This window comes from Ictidomys tridecemlineatus, chromosome 6 (assembly GCF_052094955.1).
Source record: "Ictidomys tridecemlineatus isolate mIctTri1 chromosome 6, mIctTri1.hap1, whole genome shotgun sequence".
In the NCBI taxonomy this organism is placed as follows: Eukaryota; Metazoa; Chordata; class Mammalia; order Rodentia; family Sciuridae; genus Ictidomys; species Ictidomys tridecemlineatus.
The window spans coordinates 149,414,613-149,423,746 of NC_135482.1; positions in this window are offsets into that span (position 1 = coordinate 149,414,613).

Consider the following 9,134-nt stretch of genomic DNA (forward strand, 5'->3'; position numbering starts at 1 on the left):
ACCCCTTTTATTGAGGAGAAGCTATTCAAATGAGGCAAGGGGTCAGGTTTCAGGGGCTGAGTCTATCTTCATGATGTCCACTGTCAGCAGGTTGACTGACACCTGGGTAGGCCACACCCAAGGGCTCAGTAAGAGAAGGGGACACACACAAGGCACTTCCATGGAAGATTCTATCCTAAACAGGGCAAGGGGTTATGTTACAAAGGAACAGGAGAGCGTAGCTAGACCCATAGTACTGTAGGAAGACACGCTGGCTGGAAGATAGGGCTCGAAGACAGTCATGGAACCCTAGAAGAGCGGGGCAGTCTAGCAGCCTGGGTGCCTGACGCCCCACCGCCCAGCAGGGGAGTTAACTCAGTCACGTGGGAGGTTGGTCTCCCACACTACAGCTACTTGAGAGGCTTAGGCAGGAGCATCATAAGTTACAGGCCAGCATGGGCTACTCAGAGATGCTGTCTCATAATAAATATTTTAAAAAGAAAGCTGGGGATGTAAATCAGTGGTAGAGAACTTCCTAGCATGTGTGAGGCCCTGGGTTCAATTCCTAGTATGCAAATAAATAAATAAGAAAATAAAAAGCCCTAGCAGCAGCATAAAAATAAACAGAATCACTAGTTATCATTAAAGAAATAGGAAGCAAAAAAGAAAGGCTGTGTTGGAAAGGACAAATGACCAAGTATTACTTTTCTAGAGAAGTATTTTCTGTTATGTTTTCTAGAGAGTGACCAGATATGGCTTTTCTAGAGATCTAATACTGTGTAAAGAAATATTAGATCAGGCTGAATAGAAAGGGAGGAGTTGTAAAGGAGAAATGGTGGGGACAACAATTTCAGCACAGTGCAGAGTTGGTGGATGGGAAAGAGGGAAAGTGTGGATTCATGTACTTTGTGGAGAACAAATCTGTGCGTCTAAAGGCTGCTGAGATGATGACAGTAGCTTTGCTGGTGACTGGGGAATTTATGAGTTGTGGTATTTATAGGAACATTTCATGTTGACCCCTGGCACTAATGTCATCTGTCCCCTCTGATTAACTTTCAAGATTGCCCCTAGGAAATGTTGAACTTGTTTCCCAGGGTGATAGTATAAAGGGAGACCTTTAGGAGTTGATAAGCCACAAAGGCTCCATCTTCATATATGGGACCTAGTGCACAAGAGGTTGAAGTGAGTTGTCTTCCTCCTTGGCCATACAAGGACAATCAGCTCAGCCCCATCTTCACCAAATACTGCTTGTGCCCTGATCTTGGACTCCTCAGCCTCTGGAACTGTAAGAAAGAAATTTTTTTGTTTATAAAGTACCCAGTCTCAGGTATTTTGTTATAGCAGCCCCCCAAATGTACAGGCGATTCTTATTCCTGCCTGATCAACATGTCCCTGACCATTCTCCACTCTGCCCTATTTTTCTCTCCATAACGGAGGTAGGAGACTGATGGAGAAGGAAAAGTAGATGCTATGGTTTGAATGTCCCCTCCCAAACTCAGAGTGAAATTTCATTGCCATCATAAAAGTGTTGACAGGTGGAATTAGGCCATGAAGTCTCCACAGTCATGAATACATTAATGCTGAGTGTGTTCCTGATTAAAAAAAAAAGGACCAGGTCAGCCCGATTTTCTCTCTGTTTCATGTGCTTGCTTGTCTTTCTGTCGTTATGTCCTAGCATGAAGGCCCTCTCCAGATGCAGCCCCTTGATCTTGGGCTTGCAAAATCATGAGCCAAATAAACTATCATTTGCTTAAAAATAGGGCTCAGATAACATTTAACAGAGAGGACCACCCTCCAGAGGCAACTAGGGAAGATTCTCCTTCAGCCACCTCTCCATCTACAACAGATGCTTTCTAATTACCACACTAGATGTCAGAAATAAGTTTATGTTGTATAAAATGTAGTCTATTTTCTAATTTGAGGAGTATTAAAAATATGCTGTCAATTGTGAAATGCAGATATTTAATATGCATTGTTTTTAAAATAGCATGAATGAGATATAAGAATGCAACAAGTCCCGTGATTATACTCTTGGGGACTGCATTAAATATCTGGTTTCTGTCCATAAACTGTAGATTATTTCAGGTCGTCAGGGTGACAGCGTCTTGGCTGTGGGATCTTGGCATTGCCCAAGAATTAGCCTTTCATGCAAAGTAAAGTATCTGGAAAGAAAAGAGCTATAGGTAAAGTATCTGGAAAGAACGAGAGAGGAGGCTTTCTACAAAGAGGACAAATAATTTTTTAAAATTTGATTTGTTAATAAATTAATAAGATTTGATAAATAAACAAATCTGAGACCTGCTTCTCATAAAACCCATGGTAAGGGAATGGCTGATTCTCTCTGCTTCCAACTTCTTTAGTCAATACCAGAGTTCCTAAAATACTCTAAGAATTGTGAACATGGTCAGTAGTTCAGTTTGCAATTGTTGGCCTTATTGTTTACTGTCTTCCTCCTTTTTGGTATTGGAGATTGAACCCCTGAGCCACATCCCCAGCCCTATTTCATATTTTATTTAGAGACAGGGTCTCGCTGAGTTGCTTAGGGTTTCTCGGTTGCTGAGGCTGGCTTTGAACTAGCTATCCTCCTGCCTTAGCCTCTCAAGCTGGGATTACAAGCATGAGCCGCTGCACCTGGCTTCTCTTCCTCCTTTTTAAAACTGTAAACTCCTTATTATATTTAAACATTGGAGCCTAGCACTGGGCTGTGGTGGAAATGTGTGGAAATAATTAGGTATGTGCTGTGAATCTGTTGGCAGAGCTCTCCAAAGCTCCTTCCCACTCATTTCCAAGCTTCCTGCTGAAAGTAGTGGCTGGACTCTTTGAAGTCTCCCGAAGCACAACCCGAAGCTTTCACGGGTTCTAACAGGAAAGAGGTGCTGTTTCCAGGCTGAGAAGGCTGAGAAATTTATTCTTGAGCCTTTGGGAAAAGGTGCATAGGGCCACATACGTAACCAGAATTCTTTTCAGGAGCATCTGTGGCAGACTGGAGTGGAGGTGGAATAGTGTAGTGACACAAATAATAATCATGGACTCAAACAACCACCAGGAACCTAGGTCCTTTCCTTACCATAGGATTGTGGGCCGCTGGTGCCTCAGTCTCCTTATAAAAACAGTGTCTACTCATAGACAACTTGGCTTAAAGAAGCTAATATGTGTAAAATACTCAGACAAGTGCCTGCCTGGCCTGAGGTAAGCTCTAGGTGATAATTAGCATTTCTTATTGCTATCATCATTCATCCCAGGAAACAGAGTTGTGAATACAGAATTTTGGTAGACGGTGAAGTGCTTTCAAACTGGAAGAACATTAGAATCATCTGGAGAGCAAATGCGGTATTCAGATTTTTAGCCCCTGCCCTTGGAGACTGATGCAGGATGTCTGTGATCTGTAACCAGCGATTCCCCTCAGGTGATATGTATGATAAGGCAAGTTGGGAAAGCACTGCTCTAAATGAGTAAGGAAATGAATTTCTAAGCCTGCAATCAACTAGTTTAAAGTTGGCTTCTGATTAAGAAGCCTGCCTAGGGCAGTCTTTGGTGCCTCAGGGCACCTTTTGGTAGTGAGAGCTAATTTTCTAACTTAAAGGAGTAGGTTAAAAGATGGACTTTGGAGTCTGTAATGCTTGGGTTTGAATCTGTCATTTGGAGTGTGAACTGGGGCCCTTCTCAACTTTTATTTCCATAGCTGTAAATGTAAACAATAACAGTTCCTGCCCTCTGGGATCCCTGTAGGACGAAATGAGCTCATCTATGAAAAAGCACAGTTCCTGTGCAGAGCAAAAGCTCAGTAAGTGATTATAAATCACAATCAGGAATATTGAATTTTCCCTTCCAGTATGATGGACTAGCTCCCACTGAACCTTACCCTCTTGCTGGTAAAAACTACCAAAACAAAACAAATTAAAGCAAAACAAATACAATGACCTGAACTCCCTGGATTGTGGATGTAAAGCAGGAAGTTCTGAAGGGGAGTCAACACATAGAAAAGGGTTAGTGACCAGTTTCTTAATAGTCTTTAGTCTAAGGGTAGGTCACAGTTGGCATGAAGATGTCATTAAGACTCTGAAAGGAAACTGTTTTTCCCAGCCTGAAGAACCAGAAGATAGAGTTGGGGGCAACCACAGCTGCTGAGAAGTGAAAGGGAAATTGCAGAGAATTAGAAAGGATGATGGCACAAATTCAATTATAGGCTGGGCCTCCATCGTTAGCTAAATACTGAACTGTAAATGTATGGGACAGAAGCCATCTGAAATGGAAAGATCTGAACTGGGCTTCAAGGTCTTCCCCAAGAGGCAGTGTTTGCAACTTTGAGTCCAACTAAAGCATCACTTGCTAAAACAGGAAATCTGCCTTTTCAGAGAAATACAAAAGAATCTGATGCCTAAAACACAAAACTCAGTAAGTCTAGGATTTGATCCCAAATTACTTCACAGAGTTATTAGATAAATATGACCCATTCTCAAGAGAAAACAAACAAACAAACAAACCCCAAGGTGAATGAGAAGTTAGAGGACAAAGATTTTAAAGCAACTATTTGTTTAAGAACATAAGGGAAAATATGTTTTAAAAGGCTGGAAATATGTAAAATCTTAGCAATGTAAAAGAATAAAGAAGCACTGAGACATTATAGAACTGAGAAATACAGCACCTGGAAAATTTTTTAAAAAGTCACAGAATGGGCTTAACAGCAGAATGTAGATGACAGTGGAAAGTCAGTAACTCCCAGGATAGATTAGCAAAACTCCAATCTGATCAATAGAAAACAGATTATTATTATTTTCTTAAGTTCTTTAAAAAATCTTCCATTTCTTTTCTGAGACAACCCAATTATTTGCTTAAATTATGTTCAAAAGTGTTCATGGAAATATTCTTTTCATGGCTACTTTACAATCTTTGTCAGATAAGTCCATTATGCTCTGTGTATGTGTGTGTGTGTGTGTGTGTGTGTGTGGTGTGTTAGGGTATGTTGACTATCTAAATCGATTCAAGTTAAGATTTTTCCTGGCTCTTGTTATAATGAACGATTTAAACTTTTTTTTAAACTATATTCTGAATATTTTGAGCATTGTGTTCTGAGGCTCTGAATTTCATTTAAATTTGTTTTGTTTTGTTTTAGCAGATTTCTTCAGACACCATGCTAATATGGAAGGGTGGGTGCCAGCCATTTGATGTCAAGTGACCCAGATGTCCAAGTTTCATTAGTACCCTGGGGGAAGTAGAATTATTACCATGGAGCAAGGCTAGGAGTTTAGGCCAGTGACCTCCACTGACAAGGTGGGGGTGGAGGGAGTTCTTGTTACCGCTGGGTGGTGGTGAAAGTCCTGGCCCCTGACTTGGTGTCCTTTGGTACCATCCTTGCAGTACGGAGGCACCAGATGAGTTGGAAACCTAAGCTTCCTACCCACTTGGCTTTTACTGGTGGGAATGTGGCCTCAGTTTTTTCCCTGGTGTGTAACTGGAGTAGAACAGTTATTGCCTAAAAGTTTTGCTATCTTGCTAGGCAGCCCTTCCCTGAACTTTTAGCTACAGAGAACAGGCTGGGTGGGGGATGTTTTCTTGTATGCATTTGTGTTTCTGAATTGTTAGCTTATCTAACATTCAGTCCAGAAGTAAGACTGCTGGTGAGAAACACTTGTAGGCAAACACGAGGGCCGGGAAACTCACTGATAGGTGGTTTCTGAGGTCCCATGGTCTCTCCCTGATCTGCTGCCTTCTTGCCATCTTTTGGAACCTTCTTTCTTATTTCTATATAATGTCCAGAGTTCTTGACTATATTTAGCAGGAATAACATAGGAAACTATATCCAGTATTATTCTAAAACTGGTATGCTTTTTGAAGTTTTAAAACTTAAATCAAGTTGGCAGTAAGTGTGGTTTGGGGTATATGGTAGAAACTCTGCAGATAGAAATCATAGAATGCATTTTATAAAATGATTGCATCAAGATTAAATGCTTTAAATAAAACATAATTTATCCCTTTTATACTCAAATATAAAATAAGATAATTCAATATTAATTTCTCATCCCTAATTTATAACAATGTGATGAACTGTGTACGTAAAACTTTAAATTCTCCCCAAAGTAGGGATTATGATAACAGTCATGGCATTCCTTAGGTAAATGTGGGTACATATACAGATACATATCTGGCATGTGAGTCTCATATTTGGCATTTGGCTTTTAGGTATAATTAAATAATATTCATGAGTAAACCATTTTTTAAATTTCAGCACTATAATCTAGGTTTCCACATATGAAACCAAATGGAAAGGTATATAAACTACTAAAACTGAATCAGTTTGACAGCTACTGTAATTTTACATTTTATTAACAAGGGGCAGAAATACCAATCTTTTCATAAAATAAAGTTTAGAATAAATATTTCAGGATATAATAAGATAAAATAGCTTAACTACATTATTAAATAACATACACCAAATCTTAAAAGAAATCTTATGGAAGTTTGTGGACTTTATCTATCTTGAAAAACATGGAGTCCCAAAATCCATTTCACTTACATTGAAAAGATCTGCGTGCGTCACGACCCACACAGTTTTGGCTGATGGGAGTTGCTTTTCTTTGGCTGATGGAAGCTACTTTTTTAGCAGAGCTAATAACATGTTTTAGGGATAAGCATTGAGAATGGCTGAAAAGAAGTGCTTACATTTAAGTATATAAAAAGGGCCATTTTTAGGGTTCAGTATTTCCTCACAGGTGCTCTTTTTACCATGTTCTCAACAGATTCTCCCTCATGAATAATGAATGCTTGGATAATAGGGGAATAGAAGAGGTGAAGTCTCTAAACTAAAATGATCATTACTCCCACTTTCCTTCTTTTTTATTTTTATTACCACGAACCCCATTTTATTCAGTATCTGAATTTAGAACATTCAAACAGGGAACCAGATTTCTTCTTTCTAGTGCCCAGCTTCATCCTTAACCTTCATGCTGTATGGGCAGGACAATGATGCACTGGACACTCTAAGAACTTATACTCTCCTGAGTAGCCATGAAAGGAAGTACCTCCACTTTTAAACATTTTTATAATTTGGTGCCAATTTTTACCTTGGGGGTGGAGGCTAAAGCAATGGTTCATGTTTGGTCAATTTGTAAAAGGGCTATTAGTGAACAGAGGTGTATACTTGGGGCACATTCTTTTTTTTTTAATTTTTTTTAATATTTATTTTTTAGTTCTTAGCAGACACAACATCTTTGTTGGTATGTGGTGCTGAGGATCGAACCCGGGCTGCACGCATGCCAGGCGAGCGCGCTACCACTTGAGCCACATCCCCAGCCCGGGGCACATTCTTTTTAGGAAAAGAATATAGATGAAGTTTGGGAATCTGGAAATTGATCCTTGGAATGCTATAGGATTTTCTTTACACCTTAAAAAGTCTTTGTAGATTCCCAGGGCTGTGAATTCTCACTGCTCTAACATTTGGACCTTGAGGGCATAAAAGAGCACTAAAAGAACCCTTAAGGACAAGGTGGTAACAGGTGCTCAGTGATAACACTAGCCCAGGTGGCTTGTGATAGCAGAATACCTTAAGAGTTGCCTTTTCAATGTTGGTTAGAGAACCGCATGTGCCCTTTCTGTGCTTGTTTGCTGTATAGTGATTCTTCATTAAAGTTACCTGGGATCAATGGGTCCTTAGCTACAGTTAGATAGGAGAAAGTTCTGGCATGCTGTTGGCATGGTAGAGTGACTATAGATAACACTAATAAACTTTACATTTCCAAAAGCTAAAAGAAAGGATTTTGAAAGTTTTCACCGTAGAGAAATGTTAAATGTTTAGGAGACATTTGTTTGATATTTTTAAGCATCATTCAATATATACATATATTGAAACATAATATTACTTGATTAATATGTGCAATTTTTATATTTTTATGTAACCATTAAAAAACATTTAGTGTAAATGAAAACAAAAAAGTTACAGGAGATAAACGCCCATTGATAGAGGTTTTAAAATTAGATGCAATGCTACAAGGGTCACTAACTGGATTAATTAAATCAAACAATTTAGCTTTCTCAAGGCTAAAAATACTGCAAACAGCTCTCTTTCTCATGTGACCACTTCGACTTTTGTTGCTCACATTGGCATTTGTGAAGAAAAGATACAAAAGGACTTGCAGGAGGCTTGTCCAGCAGTTAGAGAAAACTCTATAGGATTTTTTTGCAGCAGGAATTAAGATCCATTGGTTAGGGATCATTGAGATTGTAAAAATCTGAGACTGGAAGCTGATGGTGCATAACATTCTTCAATAGGAAAGATTGAATTGATATCCTCATTGTTTCTGAAAAGCCAGAGGAGAAATAATTTCACACGTTGGAACTCACAGGCATTTGATCAACTTTGTAGACCTCCAAATCCCCACTCATTAGCTTGGGGCAGGCCTACCGCAGTCTGGCTGGGCACAAAATCACTAGCCACTCACAGCCTTGTAGATTCAAACAGCAATTCTTTATTCCCAAACTCTCACCGGCACTCTACACGCCCGTTCTGGGGAAAATCCACACTTCCACTGGGCTCTGCATCAAGGAGCAGGCGCCTGGAGGCAGCAGGATACACCCTATTCCCAGCAGGATACACCTTAAACCTGGAACCGCCCTAAACCCTGATCTGCCCTAAACCCGGATCCGCCCTGGTCCTTGAGCAAGGTCACCTTTCATGCAATGTCACTGCAAATGACCTGGGTCCAAGGCAAGCCCATTTCCACAATGGAGAGTCCTCCCTCTAAGCAACATTGGGTAGGCTGACAAGGAAATTGCCATGGGTCATTCCTACTTGGCTATGGCTCTCAGCACAGGTCCAGTGTGGTTGATTTGTAGTTTGTCATTTCCCTTCTTTGCAAAGCCTCATGGGGAGGTTAACAAAACTTTTGAAGGAGAAATAGGTCAGAAGTTACATAGAGTAAAATGTAGCAACCAAGAGCTGCTGTGGCTGGCCATCACTAAAGATGGGGACTTTGGCAGGAAGAATTCTTGTGTCCCGAAGAGAAATTAGACATTGGGTGTGCGTGATCTGTATGCCTGGAAACCATCCATCCACCTGCTTTGTTCTGTAGCCTATCAAAAAGGATCACTTGGGGAGCAATATTTTTGACTACCCGGGGTGAGCGCCTCTAAAGCAGGAAGTAGATGAAGTATTTGATGAT